This window comes from Momordica charantia, assembly GCF_013281855.1.
Source record: "Momordica charantia cultivar OHB3-1 chromosome 6 unlocalized genomic scaffold, Mcharantia_2.0 BLBB01000006.1, whole genome shotgun sequence".
Classification (NCBI taxonomy): Eukaryota; Viridiplantae; Streptophyta; class Magnoliopsida; order Cucurbitales; family Cucurbitaceae; genus Momordica; species Momordica charantia.
This window is the reverse complement of record NW_028275164.1, coordinates 18,705,925-18,726,823: the sequence shown is the minus strand read 5'-3', so window position 1 is coordinate 18,726,823 and position 20,899 is coordinate 18,705,925. Positions and strand designations below refer to the sequence as shown.

At 35.3% G+C, this 20,899-nt stretch overlaps 2 long non-coding RNA genes across 2 annotated transcripts; one reads left to right on the top strand and one right to left on the bottom strand.

The window, feature by feature from the left end:
• The first annotated feature begins 3,127 nt into the window (after positions 1-3,127).
• LOC148210853 (uncharacterized) lies at positions 3,128-8,544 on the top strand. The gene is made up of 2 exons (XR_015791670.1): positions 3,128-4,271; positions 8,253-8,544. It is a non-coding gene; the product is annotated as an uncharacterized LOC148210853 (long non-coding RNA).
• Positions 8,545-13,386: 4,842 nt separating this feature from the next.
• On the bottom strand, positions 13,387-13,780 carry LOC148210852 (uncharacterized). Its single transcript, XR_015791755.1, has 2 exons — positions 13,579-13,780; positions 13,387-13,485 (listed from the first exon to the last, which is right to left on the bottom strand). It is a non-coding gene; the product is annotated as an uncharacterized LOC148210852 (long non-coding RNA).
• Positions 13,781-20,899: the final 7,119 nt, after the last annotated feature.

Below are 20,899 nucleotides of genomic sequence, written 5' to 3'. Positions count from 1 at the left end.
GCTGGACATGAAGACCAGCAGAGATACAGCGTCTGTAAGGCCTTCTGCCTGCAGCTTTTCCTCGTTGAATAGAGCTACATAGTCGTGTAGACTCTCTGTCGTCCTCTATTTAATAGTTAAAAGATAAGCCACGGGTCGGCTCCGACATCGTCCCCTTACAAATTGGGTTACGAATGCTCTGGCCAGACTTTTGAAACTCGAGATTGACCCTCGTTTTAATTGTCGGAACCATATTCTGGCTGACCCGTTTAATGTAGTCGAGAACACCCAGCACCTGACCGCCTCTAACACCCCGTAGATATCCATCCATTCCCGATAAGCATCTAGATGGTCCACTGGGTCGGTCGTCCCGTCGAATTGTTTCACCGTGGGTAGCTTGAATTTTGGAGGGACCTTCTCTTTCATGATCTCCTCCGTGAATGGTGAGTCGGCTTGATCCAGTAGTTCTTCGAGGTCGAATCCCTTCTCCTTTTGGTTCTGTCGCTTCTCTGAAGACTCTGGCTGATCTGTCGGTTTGGCTTTGTCGAGGCCTATCGGCTCAGAGTTTCGTTATCCTGGTTGTTCTTGCCCCCGTTTGGTGTCGGGGTTTTATGTTGCTTTTTAATCTTCTGGGAGTCGAAAATCCGGGTTCGTCGCCTGGTATTTCCACCTATCCGCAAGTTGCTCCCTACACTGTTTGTTCATTCCTTGGTCTCGCTTTGTGCAGAGCCCCTCCCTTTCCTTAGGTCTCTGACAAGGGGTACCTCGTCGAGCTCTTGTTGCTCGAATTGTCGAAGGACTTGGGTCATGCGTTGCAGCATGCCCTCTACCTTGTCTTCTAAGACCGCGAACTGCTTTTGGAGTGGCTCAGGGGTCGTTATTGCATGCGCCTCGGGCAACCCCTCCTGACGTTCCGGGTTTGACTGGCTGGTCCCATCCTCGGATCCTCCGACCTGAGGGTCGTCCAAGTTCAACCTCCTCTTGGTAGAGTAGTTATCATCAGAGCGTCGTGGACTCCTTTCTGGTGTCATGTTGCTCGATTGGATGCTTTAAATCGTTCCCACAGATGGTGCCAATTGTTGATGCATGGATTTCGGTCCTCCGGTTTTCCTCATCGCACATACCAAACTTGATGATTCGGGACTAATACCTGAAAAACCAAATCGAACTAAACCGGTGTGACTCTAGTCACACGGGCTCAGATGCCTAAGTTAGCAAGAGAATAATGTGAATGTGTCAACTTTAGATGCCCTTACCTTTAAGGTTGGATCGCTACTTATAGCCGTGAAGTAGTTCCAGAACTTTTCGTAGCTAACCCTAATTCACAGTTGCAGGGCCTGGGCGAAATCGTTGATCGAAGATGGGGACTTGTTGGCCGAGCCGTGGGCCAAGCCCGGCTCGGGCAGAGCACGGGTCGGGACCGAGCACGGGTCAGGATCGAGCCCGGGTCGAGACCGAGCCCTTCGTGGCCCAGTGGGCTCCCCTCTGATCGCGACCTGTAGCTTGACTATCATCGATTCTCGTTGCATAACACTTTTTGAATTTAGATAGTAGAAATATCTCATCCCTTTTGTTCAACGACCTTTTAACACTTAAATCTATTTTTGAATAGAATATTTATTTCTCCATAAATAAATGTTGTCTTCTTAGATCTTGTCTCCTCCACTAAAATCAAGTTCATTTTCGAGTTTGTTGTGCTTGCATTTATGAATTTGGTTTCATGAGGTTTGTCATTTGTGGTACAATTTTTTTTCCGGAAAATTTTCTTTGACTAGAATATTTATTTCTCCAATTTTAAATTTTATCCAATAGAGTTTTGCAATTTTTAACTCAGGTTAGACTTTTCTTTGGAGAAGTTAAAAAAAAAAAAAACTCACATAATTTAATGAATTAAAAATAGAAGTCTTATATGAATTAATGAAGTTTTTGAAAAAATAAGATGCCTTATCGAAAACTAATTTCGGAAGATTTATTCAATTGTATTTTTTTCGTACAACATGTGAGGCGGGTGATTCAAGTTACAATCTCTTAATTGTAAATATATGTTAACTTTGACTAAGATTTGTTCAATTGTGGATCTTATTAATGATTTGTTTTAAAATAATTTTGTGTCAAATATTTATTTAAATTAGCATGATAGGAGAGATTTTTATGTTTTTATATTTTTATTTATTATTATTATTATTATGGATGTAATAGAATTAATGCAAAATGTTAAAATTGCATAATTAAGTTACTGGATGAATTTGAAAGTTTATATAAAATAATTTGCGGAGCCCTTTATTGTCTCATCCATTCAAGAATTGGGGCCTCACAACCACCTCGAGACGAATTGATCATGTGTCATGTGCAACGTCTGGTAAAGTCCATACATGATTGGACCATGACGATTTTGACAAGGTATAGTTAGATTTTGGCCTATAACCAAATTGTTATATAGATAATGAAACTAATGATAGAGTTGACCTAACCTAGCGATATATATATAAAATAGTATTACCATTCAAACAAAAGGTAAAGATCTAAATCTAAGATATTTTAAAAGAGGGTACTAATATCACGTTTCAACATTGAGGCTGAATTTCGAATTTCGAGCCTTAGCCTTAACTGCCACATAATTAATTTGTCTGAGTTCTTTGTTTAAAGAACTTTAAATTCACTCCAAGCAACCTTTTATACTGTGTTGTGATACCTTTAGTGAAGTCGATCTTAATATCAATTCTTTTACATACTCTTGGCAAAAGATGTTGAAATAGATAGATAAATTCTTTCGGATCTTATTCTTGGGAAGAAACTACTTGTTCATCACTTGTCCGCTATAGTGCAAATAACTAATGTTTTAACCATGAGCAAATCAGAACACTAGACAGAGGCAACCCTATGCACCAGATCTAGTGTTAGTCATTTAATCATTCATTAATAAATGTGCACTAATCAAAATTTAGTTGCGTGCAAAACTCACTTTCATTATTGAAATTAACGAGTTTTTTAATATTTTTACATTAGTTATAGTTGAATTTTTTAGAATAATTTATTGTTGGAATAACGAAACTTCAAGGAACCAAAATTGGAACCAAAATTGATACTTAGTAATAGTAAATTAATCGTAATAAAAAAAGAACAAGTAATAGTAATTTTTTTTTTTAAATAAACAAAGAACCTTTTGGGACTGATGCAAAATTACAAGAAGAACAAGGATGGGAATACAAAAATCTTTTTTGTTTTTTGTTTTTTCTGGAAAGGGAAATGCAAAAATCTTTTATTTACTAAAATCCCGGAACCCTAATCTGCCGTCGTAAGAGCTTCGGCTTCTTCTTTAAACCCTAAGGCCTAACCTGTGATCCTTCAAGTTTTACCGAACGGATATTCTCTCTTTTTCCTAAATTTTCTTCTTCGTTTTACCAATCTTTTGCCCTAGAATTTGCGAGTGTAAGCACATATCGAGGCGCTCTAGGTTTTTTTTTTTTTTTTGCAGTGCCTGAGGAGCCCATTCTTGTGCGATAGAATTTAGTCATCTCTCTCTCTCTCTCTCTCTCTCTCAGGTTTAGGACATCCTCTTGAGTTTAGACTTGTTCCGAGACTGATTCAGAGTTTCGGCCTCTAGAGGATTTGGGAGTCGATGACGAACATTTTCTTACATAATCTTTCACTTTTCCTTGTTGGGATTTTTCTGATTTTCAATCATTTATTTAGGGGAGATAAGTAAGGAGATTCCCGAAATTGTTTCTGTTGTCTTAAGTTCTTTTCTGCTATGTTTTCATGATTCTCAATGTGATTTGATTGCATTTGCTTCTTGATAGTTTCATAAGGCTGCATATTATTTTCGCTTTTAGTTTTTTTTTTCTTAAGTCTCTTTGAGAATTTCACAAGCACAATTTGAAGTTTAGGGGCGGTAGAGTGAGATGTTTGTTTGAAAGGAAAGGCATGTAAGTATCCAAGCTTCCGATGCCTTGGATTTTTCTAATCTCACTTTGCAAAGATTAGAAGGGAAGAACAATCTCACTTTTCAAAGATTAGAAGGGAAGAACATGCAATCTTGTTTGAAAATATAATCTTCTTAATATCAATTGTATCTGTGAGGTCTTTTGTGCATTAATCTATTTATTTCATCTCGATAGGAGAATTTCAAATCGTCCTTCTTCAGCATATATTTTATACTCAATAAATTTTTTTCCTTTCTTATACCTAATGTACACTTTTCTGGTCATTGATTTTGGGTATATTATACTGATAGATTCAAGGAGCTACTGATAATGGTTGATACTTGCCAAGCTGCAACACTCTTCAATCAGGTTTGCAATGACTTCTTAGTCTCCCAGTTCTATTAATCAATAAAGTGACATTTGACTTGCAAAATATATTTATATAAGCTAAGATTAAATAGTTGAATCCATGTTTGATACATAAGTTTGCCTATTCTGTACTATGTATTTCTGCTAATGTTATAGGCTACCTAAATCCATACTATGGAAACCAGATTAATTAAATGTATTTCTAATATTTACTAATTTTCACCAATTACAATCCTACAAACCAAATATAGATTGCAAAGCTTTTCAAACTCATAGTTCACTATAATGGAAATGTAAGCTACACATATCTAAGTTTCCAACTTTAGGTTAATGTTTTAGCATTGAGATTTGTGCCTTTACACCATAAAAAACTTACGCATCCCCAGAAATGCAGTTGGTGGCTATTTGTTACTTCAAGTTTCAAAATTGTCCATTTTATTATGCTAATTTGTTAAAATATATTAATTTAATAACAAATTTTAGATTGGACTTTTTTTCAATTTTTGGCATCTTCTTCTTCCTTCCCTCCTCTAGTGAGGCTTATCATCAGCCGCTGGCCACCATCTCCTTTGTTCCCTGCCATCATTTCCATTCCGCCAACCTCTGACAATGAGCTTCCCCGGCCTCTTCAACGAAGGAGAATGACGGAGGGGCTCTCCTTTACTCCTTCCTTCTAGATCTAGAAGGTGGGAGGGAGTGGAGATGATTGTGACATTGGGTAGCGATGGAGATGGCAGTTGGCGGTTGGAGGTAGATGGTGAGTTTCATTAAAAGAATGAAGGAGGAAGGTGATGCTGGAATGGAAGAGAGAGGTCCAGTCATTAAGAAGTTAAATTAATATACTTTACCAAGTTGGTAAAAGTACAATAGTTCGCGTTTGTGAGTTTGTGTGAATTAGTCAAACTAATGGTACCAAGTTTTACAATTTGTATAAACTTAATCTTAAAAGAGGAAAAGTCTTGAGCCGCCTTCAACCTTTTTAAAACATTGATTTAGGTAACACAAACTCAAAGTTTTCAAATTCATAAACTAGACTTGTTTCTAAGTTTTTTCTTTTGAAGAGTGGTTAAGACCTTTATATTGTTTCAGTTTCTTGACCAAAATTGTTGTTTGATTTGATGGTAACTCATGGCCAATCCCCATGAATTTGTCATAATCTTTGACTTTTATTAAGGCATGAAAAGAAGCTAAAATAGGCACATTTTATAGACCTTACTGTACCAATGGAATTGATGATTCAATTCTTGATATTTTCTTGGTAAATTGCTAGTTTTCTGTTAGAACCCAAATAAGAAATACTAGAACTACCAAGTAATTTGAGGTACTTGGACCCTCCCCTCCTCTCTTGAGTATTCTTACTCAAGCCTAAACCATACTCACTCCATTGGATACCTTCATCCTTGCACCTCCATTCTATTTATAACAACACTCCCTAACAACTTTCTTATCTAATTACTAAGGTACCCTCGATACTCTAATAATATCCCTTTATTACTCTAAGGGTGATTCCTATCATTACCCCCGCCCCTTAAAACACACCTTGTCCTCAAGGGGTGGCTAAACAAAAACTTTTTTTTTTTTTACAACCACAAAAATTGGGATTCAGCCTTCAACAAAAAACTGCAAAAGAAATCCCTAGTTGGTTCCGCGGCTACTATGATGAAGCGCTGGTGGTATGTCGATGTGTGGGGACGCCGGCAGTTGAAGCTTTGGCGATGCGGGCTAAGGAAGATGGTGGCAGCAGCGGCAGTGACATCTCCACCGGTGCACGATATCTGACAGTCGGGGGCTACGGTGGCTGGCGATCAGCGGTGGTGTGTGGCCGGCTGTCGGCGATGACAGATCGGCGTAGTGCAGATGCCATGGGTGCCGGTCGGAGCAGGCGATGGCTGATGGTCGGCGAACATCGGTGGGTAGAGCGACGGCGGAGGAAAATAGTGACCGGGTGTCGTCGGTGGTGGAACGATGTCGTACATTGGGCGTGGATGAAAATAGTAAAGTGTGGCGGCTAGGGCTACGTCTCGTACGCGGGTAGGTTGTGGCCCATTCGATTTAATTTCCAGGTTTAGAACCAATGACACCTCGGCCCAAAACCCATTTGCCAAATCCACTATTTTGGCCTTTATAAATAAATGGGCCTCAATAGCTGCATCTGCATTAAGATCCGACCCACGTAGCCCAAATACTCCATCATTTTCAACCCCTTGATCCCACTTTCCTCTAGAATCCTCTCCAATTTTAGCATCCACGTAATTAGGGATCCTCCTGCCTCCTTTTTTTCGTGACCCGTACTGTGATCCGACCCATGTAACGCTTTTTGGCATTTCACGAAGCTTCCATCGATGCCTCCACCACGTCTCCTTCTCCGACCACATCCGCAATTGTCGTCGGCGATGGACTCCGTCGGCCATATTTCTTGCTTTCTTTCCCTCTTCTTCATGATAATCCGCCTTCTCCCGAGCTTTGCGACCGTTGAGGCCTCGTCTTCTACAGCATCTTCCTCTCCTTCGATTCATCACCTTCCGCCATAAAATCGATAATGGCCCTCGATTTTTCTTCGGAACTCTAGTCTTTCCTTCATCTGACGTCGTCCAAGTCTTCTCATGCTCGATCTTCGAATTCCAGCGACCTTCCTTCAATCGCAGCCAATCAGTTCGTTCTCTCTTCTTCCTTTTGCAGGCATTCTTTCGCAAGTACAAGTACACTTTCTTGAACGATCTGACCTTTTTTTTTCTTCGTATGATTGATCCCGGTAACGTTCGATCATGATTTCTCATACCACGATTCTTCTTCCAATCTCTATGTGGTATTTCTGGAATAATTTTCACGGGTGTAATCTGTACTTTTGTTCCCACTCGAGCATCTTCCTCTCTGTTTTTCAATGGAGATTCAAACGCTTCACGTATGGCTTTGCACCCCTTGTCCATTATATTCATCATGGATTCTAACTTTTCGTCCATGTGCCTAAAGATTCGGTGCAACTCTTCAAGTAGGGATGATTTGTCATCATCAACCTCCATGGCCAGAAACGAACTGCTCTTGATACCACTGTTAGAACCCAAACAAGAAATACTAGAACTACCAAGTAATTTGAGGTACTTGGACCCTCCCCTCCTCTCTTGAGTATTCTTACTCAAGCCTAAACCATACTCACTCCATTGGATACCTTCATCCTTCACCTCCATTCTATTTATAACAACACTCCCTAACAACTTTCTTATCTAATTACTAAGGTACCCTCGATACTCTAATAATATCCCTTTATTACCCCAAGGGTGATTCCTATCATTTTATTTCCAAGCTTAGCTTGCTTCTATGAATGAGTATCTTCAATCTGTATTTTCTTCATTGTGGCATAAAGCTATCTGAGAACGAGTAAAATTGGAGCATTCATGGGGAAAATTTTTTAATGTCATAGCATGGTTCATAAATTGGACTGGAGAGATGGTGATGGGTGTCTAATTATTCAACTTTATTTTCAGTACTGAACTTAATTTAGTGGCGCACTTAAGTAATTCCTTCGAAAAAAAAAAGTTGTGTAAGCGCGAACTATTTTCTTCTCAAATATCATTTTCACGTTGACCTGTTAGTCTTTCCCTTTGTCTATTTAATCTGATGAATACACAGGTGAACTGAGTGCAAACCAAAGAACTGAATCACTTCAGATTCTCTCTTATTTCCTCTTGTTGGTTAATTTGATTTGGTCTAAAAACCAATAATATTCAAAGATTTAGTTTAATCAAAATTTTTGAGAATTGAATAAAAGTTTTTAAAAAGTGAGCAGTGAATTTGGTGAAAACAGCAGATTCTAGATTTAGCTTCTTCACACTCATTTAGAGAGTTTATTTGTGATGAAATTGTATCTAATACTCATGGAATTTTAATTGTCATCGATTTTTATTTTAATAATAATGACAATAAGATATAAATTTCTAATTTCGTGTAGAACCTAATGACTTTTCACGTTCTTTAACTTGCAAGTTACTCTTGAGAATTTCACAGAGCACAATTTGAAGTTTAGGAGCAGCCCAGTGAAAAGGCTATCCAAGTTTCTAATGCCTTGGATCGAAAGGAAGAATATGAATGTTTGAAAATATAATCTTGTTAATATGAAGTAGTATATGTGAGCATTACTTAAGGAGTAATTTGCATCTATTCCTTTCTTGAACTGGGAATTTTAAACTTTTATATTCTGAATTTGTTTGTCAGAAAAAATAAAATAGTTTCTACGAGTTCTTTTATATAATATAAATCAAGGAATCTATTTATTTTATCTTGATTAAAATTTTTCAAATCCTGCTTTTAAATATACTTTGTACTCTTTTAAGTTGAATAAAATAGAACACGAATGTATGTAGATCTTGAAATTGAATTCTTTGCGGTAGTCAGGAGGTTGAAAGTTGTATCAGAAATGGCCCTTTCTCATTTGCCTTCATCAAAATTTGCAAACAAATATTTCTATGTATTTAAGAGGAGATTTAAAATCAACCTGTTCTTTCAAATACATAATTTTAAAGTATTTTTTGAAGTCTAGAATGGATTGTATATTTTGATTATGCTCAACCCTACAACATCCTGTCAGGCAAATTGGTGTTGAATGCTTAATTGCAGATGTGTATTGGTGTTCAATACATATGAATTTTGTTTTTATCTTTTAAATGGAGAGGATCTGATTTATGTTGTGAAGGGTGAAAGGACACGAATCGAATTGGAAAGCCAAACCAAATTGATTTCTGATGGTTGTTATTATAGAAGTTGGTTTGGGCAGTTGAATTGAATAAATGATATTTAAGTTTAACCTACTTGTGAAGGGTAAAAACATTTAAAAAAAAATCAAATATAAAATAAATAAAAATAATTATGATGAATTAGAAATATATTTGAAAATTGTTTAACTGTCACGTCAAAATTCTTAGTTATTAAGTTTAATAACAAATTGAGGCAGTGAAAGGAAATAAATTTAGAAAGAAATTATGTAATATTAAATAAAAGACATTTTTAAATAATGTATTTTTTTTAAATGACATGAATGGTTCCGAGTGCATGCCATTTACCTATGGTCAATGGTTTTTTTTTTTTTCTAATTGCTTCTTTTCTTTTCATTTCTTCTTTTCTTTATTTTCTTCTTAATGTATATTTTTATATTCTTTTAAGAAAATAAATGACAAGTTATTGATTTTTTTTTTATGGTTATGTCTTTTTCTTCGTTGGTATGTTCTATTTTTTCACTGTTTTGGACAATTTTAAATTGTTTGAAATATGTTTTATAGATACTTTTTTATTTTATTTTTTATTCTTTTGGACTATTATGTTCAATGTTTTCATATTTAATATTTTTTATTGTTTGAATGATTTGGTAAGGGTTGATTGTTTTTATATTTTATATTATTTAGACTGATTGGTGAGTATTGTGTGTATTATAATAATTATTTTTATATGTATTTGACATAAATGAAATATTTTTGAACTTATTTCAAAAGTTTTGAACTAATTTGGTCTATTTTAATTTAATGGTTAATTATTACTTGAAACTATTAACTCTGAAAATGATCGATGTCCATGAAAATTGATTTCTATAATATATAATATCTTATCTTAAGCTCATTGATTTCTATGTTCCGCAACGATGAATTCTGTACTAATTACAATTATATACAATGGTATTTGTGATGAAAATACTGAGCACAATAATTCCAAAACGACTCAGGTGTTAGTTCGTAATGATTCTACTTTATACCATCTCATCGAATGTAGTACTAGAAATATTCATTTATACCCAACAAAAAGAAAATTGCACGCCTCTTGTTGTTCATGGATGGTAGAAACAAGTCGGTTATCATTAGACTATCAGAAGATAGGGATGTGACGTGAGTTCTAATAGTTTTGTCGAATGAGTTTGGGAGTGATGGTTGCATTATTATGGATAGCAACCTCTATATATACCAATAAAGTGAAAGTGCGACTTCAGTGCAGACCACCCCTCTTCAACTATGTAGATACAAACATATACCACATCAGTGAAAGTTAAATTTAATGTTCTTATGATGTGTCCACTTTATTTACAATTTCGTCGTGTTTATTTACAATGTCATTTTGTTTATTTACAATTACATTGTTGATGATTCAGTCTGTATATACATAAATTATACATGTATATAGAATGTAAATGAACTACTGAAAAGTTGTACACCTCTTCCTCGCTTTCTAAGTTAATGGTGCCTATTTTTTTCAACACGATGTATATCAGTAAGATTTGATTCTAGTCAAATCTACTTAAATATATCAAGCAGTTGGAAACCAATTTATATAAAAGTTAAATAATACAAAAGATGGACATCTTCATGGGTCTTTGATGTCGTTTGTGTTTATAAAATATAAATACACCTTCCTAACAATATAAAAAAAACGAAAAGGGATTAGGAATATTCAAAAACTTTTTTTTTTATTTATGCTAATTAAATTTGAACTTTTTAAAATAAGGAGGTTTTTATCTTTATCTATTTATTAACAATGTTTAATGTTCTTATACTTTTATATTTTACTTAGCTTTTCATCTCTATCAAATAATATGTAGGTTATTTTTAATATTTTCGTTGAACCCTCTTTTTTTTTTTTTTGTTGAAACAATTTTCATTGACTTCTTAGAATATTTACCTCACCGATCTATATATGCCTAACTACCCAATAATTTTCATTATAACTTTTGACATATCCACATAATTAAAAAGTAGGGATGGCAACGGAACGGAACGAGGTCGGGGGCCATCTCCATCCCCGTCCCGTTGGAGATTTTTTCTCCATCCCCGCCCCTGTCCCTGAAAATTTTGGGGCAGGGACGGGGCGGGAATTCCCCGATCGGGGACGGGTTCGTTATAATATATTCTTTAATTTTAATTTTTTTAATTAACTTTTGTTATTACTAATATAAAAAGTAAACAAAAGTGGCTAAATGAGATATTATCTATAGTTTTTTTTAATAAAAAATATTTATAAAATTAATATAAATTAATTTTATTATATAAAAAAATATAAAAACTAATAAAATATTAAACGGGGCGGAGTCAAGGATAGGGACCCCGATTGGGATCCCCGGTTTGACCCATCAAACTGGAGATTCCCTAACCCGATCGATTTGGGTATTCGCAGGGATCGGGTCCCGCGGGTTTTTTTGTCTATCCCTATTAAAAAGAGATACTATCGAGTTATTTCAAGTATGTACAAAACTGTTATGACATTTTAACTATGAATTTAGTTGGATTCTGCTGCAAGAGATAAAAATACAAAATACAAAAATAATAATAATAGTAATGAATAAATAAACACTAAAATCTGGACATTTTAAATGGTGGCTCCTAGCTATCGTATTTGAAGCAAAATCCCCAAGAAAATGGATCAATCCAGATAATAAATGTAGTAGTTTGAACGGACAGACGACGACTCTGAGGTAAGGTTGAATATTCCAAAAAGGTTCATCACAATGAATGCATAAAAGATGCAAGTTAAGTGCAAATACAAACTCCATACAAATCCAAAAAGGTTCATCACAATTAATTTTCCAGAACGTTCTTTTTTTAACACTCTACATTTAATTACTCTCCCAGTTTCATATTTCAAATTGAAATTGACATTCTATCTCAGTACCATGACTTTGGGGTCAATCACTGGCATACCCTCGCATAATCATGCCAATACATCTACATTACTTTTTAAAAATGAGGCTTTTCCTCTGGTCGGCCCTAGCTTTGTCTCGATGGTGACTTTTTGATCTTTAGTTAGAGGGGATAAGCTCCAATTCCTCAGCGAATAAACTTCTTCAGTCCTCCTCCCGTTGGTCATAGAGCTCCTTAAAGTGACTATTGTTGGTATAGGAACATCTCAACTGATCGAAAAGGTGTTAACCTATCCAGCAAAGATGTCAGTCAGATAACAATGACTACTGCTGGCATAGGAACACCTTAATCGATCGAAAAGGTGTTAACCTACTCAGCAAAGATGTCGCTGCAAGGCAAATGGAAGTGAGCACTGCTGGTATATGAACAGCTTAACCAATAGAAAATGTGTTAATCCACCCAGCAAAGTTGTCACTCTAAGGTAGAGGGGCGTGACCACTGTTGGTGTACGAACACATTAACCGATCGAAAAGGTATTAACCTATTCAGCAAAAATGTCGCTGCAAGGTAGATGGATGTGAACACTGCTTGTATAGGAACAGCTAAACCGATCGAAAAAGTGTTAAACTACTCAGCAAAGATGTCACAGATGGAGATGAGCACTGTTGGTATAGGAACACCTTAACTGATCGAAAAGACGTTAACTTACCTAGCAATGACATCACTAAAAGACAAATGAAGGTGACCACCGACGCTAAGATACCAAAATCACAAATAAATAAGTGATCGGCCAAAGCAGGAGTGATGCCACATTAAATGGAAGGATGATTGTAAAACTCAACTACTAAATTTTAGATTGGTCTATGTTAAGATTGTAAGACTCAATGGTAAAATCTAAGGGTTGGGTATTTACAAAGACCAGCTTCATCAAATGGGAGCATCATATTTTAAAATGTAATAACCCTTCCTGCTGCTAGTAGGGAGGTGTTATTTAACATTAAAAAAAAATCAATAAAAAAATTTCAAAACCTTCCTGTCGCATGGCAGGAGGTGTAGCTTTAAAAAAAAATTATTATCTTCTTAGAGTGAAAAGGAAAAAAATAATAATAAAAATTAAAAAAAAGTAAAGGAAAAAAAATATTCCTGCCACTGGCAGAGAGGTGTAATTTAACAGTAAAAAAAGACAAAAAAAAAAAAAAATCAAAAGCCTCCTACCGCATTTCAAGAGGTGTTGCTTTTTTTTTTTAAAAAAAAGATTATCTTCTTTAAGTAAAAAGGGAAAAATAATAATTAAAATTAAAATTAAAAAAAAAAAGCTGAAATCTCTAGGCATAAAAAATAATAATAATTAAAATTTTTGAAATCCTCCCTGCTGCTAGTAGGGAAATGTTAAAATAAAATTTAAAAAATTTTAAATATTCATGTGTCGGCAAGAAGGTGTTTTTATAAAAAAGAAAAAGAAAAAAAACTTTTGGCTGGTGTTTAATGAAGATTTTAAAAAAAAAAAATTATGTAGCAGAAATAGTAAACGAAGATTTCTTACTCTTTACCGATGCAAATAAGACGGGTGAGCAAAAGATGGTAATCTCGATAACAATACAAGGCTGCATAAAGAAATGAAGAGTGTGAATATCAGAAGCCAAGAATTTAAGAAAAAAAAAAGAGGAAGAAATATTTGAAGCCAAGAGATACTAAACGTTTTCCTTGGGTTCCGTTGTACTTCTACTAATGTATGAATTTATAGGCAAGAAGTTGAGATTCAAACTAGAAGAATAATCAAAATCTCAATTCGAATAGGATTCCTTATTCAAATTCGAGTTGGAAATTTGATTGAATTCCTAATTAAATATGACCCAAATCAAATCTCAATTTCGAATTGGATTCTTATTCAAATTTGAAATTGAATTTGATTGGATTTCAATTCAAATCCAAATATGATAAACACTGCAATTTAAATCCAAATGAAATAAGGATTCAAGTTCAAAATTTATTATCTTGGTAGACTTTTTAATTTGGGAATATTCCAAATTTTAGAATTTTACCATATTTGATTCTCAATTTGGCTATATTCCAAATCGAGATTGGGATAAAAATTCAAATTCAAGTTTTCTCTCATACAAGTTAAAATTGGTAGATTTTTAAATTTGGGTATATTCCAAATTTTAAAACTTTACCAAATTCGAATCTCAATTTGGCATATTCCAAATCGAGATTTGGATAAAAATTCAAATTCAAGCTTTTCTGTAGTTAAAATTGGTAGATTTTTAAATTTGGGCATATTCCAAATTTTACAAATTTACCAAATTCGAATCTCAACTTGGGAATATTCCAAATTTTACAACTTTATCAACTTCGAATCTCAATTTGGTCATATTCCAAATTGAGATTGGGATAAAAATTCAAATTCAAGTTTTATCTCATTCAAGTTAAAATTGGTTTAATTTTTTATTTGGGCATATTCCAAATTTTACAAGTTTTATCTCAATTTGACCATATTCCAAATCGAGATTTGGGTCAAAATTAAATACTAAAATATATTCAAAATTCATCAATAACTATGTTTGGCATAAATTTCGAAAAAGGGGCATTTGTAGAACCATAAATTTTAGATCAATCATAAATGGCTACGTGACTATCTATTTTATTTAAGGATCAATTATAAATTAACCTTAAATTAAAACTAAAGACAAATTGACAATTTGAAATATGTCACATGTCTTTCATTGGGCCCCTGGATTGAATTTAATTGTTTAATTGGGTCGTATGAGTATTGGGCATAGAATCAATTTGATTCACAAATTCATTAGATTGTATTTTGGCTCAAAACCTAAATTATCATAAGACTAGGTGAATTAATATTTAAATAAGTTTAAATTCATTTAAAGAATTGAGTTAGGTCCAAATCACCCAACCTAATATCTTTTGAAATTAAATTAGGCTTGTAACCCAAATAGAGCCCAATCCATGGGTTGAGTCCAAAATCACTCAAGCTCAAAAGCCCATTTGGTAATTGAAAAGCTCTTACTTTGATAATTCAAATTCTCAACTTTGGTAAATCAATTTAATCTCTATTCTAAGTACAGATTTTAAATTTCAAATGTTGTTTTTTTTAACATGTGTTTATACTAATTTTTTCAATATTATTAGATTGCAAAGATGAATATGGTGATTGACGACCTTAGGTCTTTTCAAAAGTGTTGGATAATTAAGGTTATAAGCTAGATTGATCATAATGCTACTTCTGCCTACGCTTTAAATTGTTCTAATCATGTTTTTGGTAATGAACCAATTACTTATGATGAAGCAATAAATTCTGATCACAGTGAAAAATGGTTTAAGGTTATGACTGAAGAAGTGGCTTCTTTGTACAGAAATGGTACTTGGGAATTAAGTGAAAAATCTACGATCATAAATTAGTTGATTGCCACTGGATATACAAGAGCCTCTTTGTGGGTCGAGCCGAATTACCTAAAATGGGTCATAAATCATGTCGAGTTGACCATTAAGGCTCTACCCGTGGATAAGAACGGTCTTCCTAAAATAATTGGGATTTCCTTGTTAACTTCGTAGTCCAGGATGATGAAGTCTGCTGGAAAGATGAATTCATGTGGAAACCCTTATAAATAGAGGGAGTCTCCTTCATTTTTAAGGATTCAAAATTTCAGAATTTAGCGAATTCACACCAAATTGAAGACTCCCTGAAGACTTGAAGATTGGAAAACCAACATGAAGACTTTGAGAACTTGAATACTTCCGAATAACATAAAACTTCAATCTAAGTTCAATAACAAATATTGCAATCTTCACATCAAGTTTAAGAGAAAGAGTTAGATGATAAAGACTAGAGATTGAACCCACTATATAACACATACAACATTGAAGTTCAACTCCATGAAAATATAATTTCTTCGAAAATCTCGTGTGAACAACAATGTTCACAGATGAAATTTGAAGAATTATAAGGAGACAAGTTCAAACAACGAAGCACATTATTAAGAACAGAGATATTAGGATGTTCTAAGTGGTTATGACACAACGAAAAGGAAACTCTTGTACCAATATGAGCAACCAGAGATTCAGGTACCAAAGAAGAATTTGGAGGGGCAGTAGATTGATTGGGTAAAGGCCATTTATGTTGGGCCTTGGTAGAGCTAGTACCTTGCTCGAAGACTTGTCCTAAACATAGAAGTGAGTAGAATAAAAAAATAATGACACAATTATTATAGACACATAGACGATGAACCGAAAACAGATTGGAAGATATAGTAGGAAAATGTAAAAGGTTTGACAAAAATTGTACCACAACTTGTTTGAGAGATTGTAAGAAATTGACCACTTCCTACACCAATATGGTCTTCCCCATAATATTCAGTAGCATTGGTGAACTGACTTAAGTCGGCAGTTACATGAGTATTGCAACCAGAATCTGCCAGGCATGAAGAATTGGAATTGTCAGCAGCAAGGTGTGCATAATTTTGACTGGCCATCATAGCAGCCAACTGAGTATGTGGATGCCTTCCTTGATAGTTATAGTTCATTCTATTAAAGCAGTCAAAAGCGGTATGGCCAACTCATTGACAAATCTGACATACAAGGTGCTAAAAAGAACAATTAGAGTTTAACTTAGCAGGCGCAACAAAAAGAGGCAATTGATTTGGGGGAAAAACCATGTCCATGAATGGAAGAACCAAAATTTGCTTGTTTATTACAATTGAATAATTTGGTCTTTCTAAAAGAACCTCGACCACGCCCTAGATTAGGACTAATGTTCTGATTACGAGATGAATGCTGATTAGCAAGAAGTGCAGTTGGTGACGAAAAGGCATCATCACGTTTGGACTGCTTGTCAATTGCAACTTCTTCTGAAACAAGAAGAACGTGAAGTTCATCAAAAGATACTGGTAAAGATCGAGTGCGTATAGAAGTTCTAAAGGTATTGTATTCAGCAGGTAGACCATTCAACGTATAAATGATTAGGTCCTCATCATCAGTAACAACAGAAACATTTGCCAACTTATCTTTAATTTCCTTGACTCGCTGAATAAAGTAATCAATAGTTTTTGTAGACTTCTTCATTACAGATTGCAAATCAGATTTAAGATTCACTACATCTATTCGTGAATTTTAAGAGTAATGCTTTACAAGAGTCTCACAAATTTCTTTCGAAGAATGACAGCCAATAACATATGATAGGGCTGTAGGCAAGAGAGTTACATTAATTAAGGTCATGAGAGCATGATCCTTAGTGATCCAGTCTTCATAAGCTAAATTTGTAGTCGGAGTTGTAGCAGATTTAAAGTTGGAAGACGAAGTTGCACGAGAAGACTCTGGTTTCTTGACAAATCCATCAATGAAACCAAATAGTTTATGAGCCTTCAAGATCAATGTTAACTGAAACTTCCAGAGAACAAAATTAGAGGAATCAAGGCGGATTGACACCAGATTGCAGATGTTGGATAAAAGAAAGATCAGAGAAGCAAGACCCTTGGTGGTAAGAGATTCCGCCATAGAAGCATTGTAAGAGAAGAAGAAGCTAAACAAGGAACACATAGGGAAGAGGGTCGATCACGTGAGTCAAAGAAGCTCTGATACCATGTAACAATCTCAATTGAGAAATAAAGTGTGTTTCCCTTGGTGGATAAAATAATGACACACGACTATTTATAAGCTACAGATTTGATAATAATAGACTATATAAACATAAATGGTTATTCTGCTCCCAGATATTTGTTACACTATTTAACAAGAAGTAGTTTTAAAAATCCAAATAGATATTATACTGTTAGGAATAAGGGGTTTAAGTATAAGAAATTGGTTTGGATGCCCTTCACACATATACATCTTTACACTTCTATATCTAGATGAAAATGTTATAATCGCACGCTTAAACTTTCAATTTGTGTAATTACCCCCACCAATTAATCTAAAAGTTTTTGTTTGAACTTTATTGTTATAATTTCGTTGATTAGTATAGAGAGATATTGACATCAACATTCGTGGAACTTACTTGTCACACTTTCTTCTAAGAGCAAGACTCCTCACATGTACATTGTGGCAATGTGAGTGTTTTTCACATGTCAATGAATCTGGTATTCCACTTTGAAACCAAATGCATTGAAATGGACTACCAGTTTGTTCGACAAAAAGTAGCTCTTAGACACCTCATTAAAAAATATATTCCATTGATATTCTAATCAACCCCTCTAGCCAAAGTTATTTTCAAAGATCTTAGAAACGAGCTTGGCATAGGCTTGCTCACTTCAATTTTCTCCATCTTTAGAAATGATCACTACAACAAATATTACATTTCATAAGATAAAAATATTATTTTCTAAAAGCTGCTATAAAAAACATCGCCAAATGCGCATTCCTTAAAAATAAAATAACAAAAGGGGCGTTAATGATTTTTTTTTTTTTTTGTGTTAGCTTTCTAGATGGGAGCACTCTACCTTTATTTCATATACGAAGAAAAGTAGACTTATATCCTCTCTAGTGATCTCTTCATCTTTATAGTTGGGATGCTTCGAGCTTCTAGGTCTTGGAAACTGCAATGGAATCACTCTCTTCTTCTCTTCTCTTTGTTGATTACTGATATATTTGCACTTTTTTTTGTGAGTATGACTTTATTTTTATCCATTAGTGAAAAGAGTTCGTGCCGTAAGCAATCTATTTGATGTTCTTTAATTTTGTTCTTAATATATTTATTCACACTTTTCATTTTTATTTGAAGTAATTGATCTCTATTTTGTCTACCACCGATCTCTTTCTACTAAAACATTTGGAAGTGTTATCTTTACGAGCTTCAATCATACTAATCATACTAAATATTTTGACGATAACTGCAAGGGCGCATTCGTCATTTGACTTATATATATAAAAAAAAAATTTTGAGGGTGGAGAGTTGGAGGTCGGTCGAATAAGCATAGGGTCAGAGACATGAGGTGGTGGAAGTGTGGTGAGGGTTATAGTGGTAGGGTTGGTCTGAACCTCCTCTTCCTTCGACTGAGCACCTAGTTGCTGCTCCGTATCTGAAATAGGGGTCAAGCATGACGTAGATGCAGCAGGGGGCTTGGCACAAGATGATAATGGAGTTCTTGGGACTTCTATTGCTATTGGCTGGTCATCCGCATCGACGAAGTCCTCCGACGAACTGTCAGTTAAAGGGAGCTACATTAACCTCTTTCGGTTTGCTTTTTGTTTGTAGCGGGGCATTTTGCTTATCATGAAAAGGCGCTAGGCAAGGCTATTAAAGTAGAGGGGTTGGGGGTTTAGCGGAGCAGTTTCAAGGATGGAGGAAGATGAAGGGGAAGATGATCGTAGGTGGTTGGTTCGGGGTCGTAGGTCTTAAATAGGAAAACTTAAAGGTTACCCCGCCCACGATTTTCCTTTCACCTTAAATTTAAATTAATTTGAATTTTAAACTTACCTCCAACCCAAATAATTACCGCTTCCCTCTAAAAAATTTACTCCTATCGCATTTTCTTAACTTGTAAGGGAAATTACCCCCTGCTACCCTGCTTGAATGCATGCCAGCTACCCCATTGCCACTGCCATGCACCTGCCGCAATCATCACTTTACTTTCTTTACCTTGCGATTTAATTTCTTGTCAATCCCGTACCCACTTGTCATTAAAAAATCAAATCAACTTTTCAGAAACTAAAATTTACCCTAAAATAAATGCGAATTAAAGTAAGGAAAATGAGAGCTTTGTAGAATGTGAAAATATAAAGACTAGCTCATTTATTCCTGGATGCTTGTGATTCCACTTTACGCAGGGGCTAGCTGGTGTGCTCCAGCATCTCTTGCCACATATTCTCCCCAATAGTACTTTAACCGCTGCCCGTTTACAGTAAACTCTCTGTCCGTTTTTGATTCCTTGACTGTTATTGCTCCATGAGCAGAAACCTTCACTATTTGAAATGGTCCTGACCACTTAGACTTTAACTTCCCAAGGAGTAACTTAAGTCATGAATTGTGGAGGAGAACTCGCTACCCTACTTCAAATTTATAGGGATGTATGTGAGTGTCATGACATTTTTTTGTTTTTCTCTTTGTAAATCTTGGCGTTTTCATATGCATCTCTCCGAAATTCTTCCAGCTGCTGAAGCTGTAGCCTCCGAATTTCCCCTGCTGCAGCATGATTGAGATTCAGTTTTTTCATTGCCCAAAAAGCTTTGTGTTCCAGCTCCAATGGTAAGTGACATGCTTTTCCAAATATCAGCTTGTATGAGGACGTTCTCAATGGAGTTTTAAATGTCGTCCTGTATGCCAACAGTGCTTCGTCTAATTTGAATGTTCAATTCTTTCTGCTGACGTTCAATACTTTTTCTAGGATGCTTTTGATCTCTCTATTCGAAATTTCTGCCTGGCCATTAGATTGAGGATGGTAGGCTGTAGCAATTTTGTGCTTGATGTTATATCTGGCTAGCAGTCTTGCCACGACTTTATTCACAAAGTGTGATCCTTCATTACTTATGATTGCTTTTGGTGTGCCGAATCTGGTGAAAATGTTTTTCAAGAGGAATTTAGTCACCACTTTAGCATCGCTCGTGGGGCACGAAATTGCTTCAACCCACTTAGATACATAGTTCACTGCCACTAAGATGAACAAATAACCGTTAGATGGGGGAAGCCCAAGAAGTCCATAACCAATATGTGAAATAACTCCACCTCTAAAATATATGTGAATGGCATTTCTTATTTCTTCGAAATATTCCCAACCCGCTGACATTCATCGCAGCTTTTGACCAGCTAGTGAGCATCCTTCAAAATTGATGGCCAAAAGTAACCACTCTGCAACACCTTGGCTGCTGTCCTCTGTCCACCGAAATGTCCCCCATAAGGAGCAGCATGACCGCTCTTCAATATCTAGGATGCTTCAGATTTGGTGACACATTTCTAAATTATATTATCCTGTCCTAATCTATATAGAAAGAGGTCATCCCAATAGTATCTACATTCATGAAAAAAACCGTATCAATTGCTGCTTTGTCCATCCTTCTGGGCGTATTCCTCCT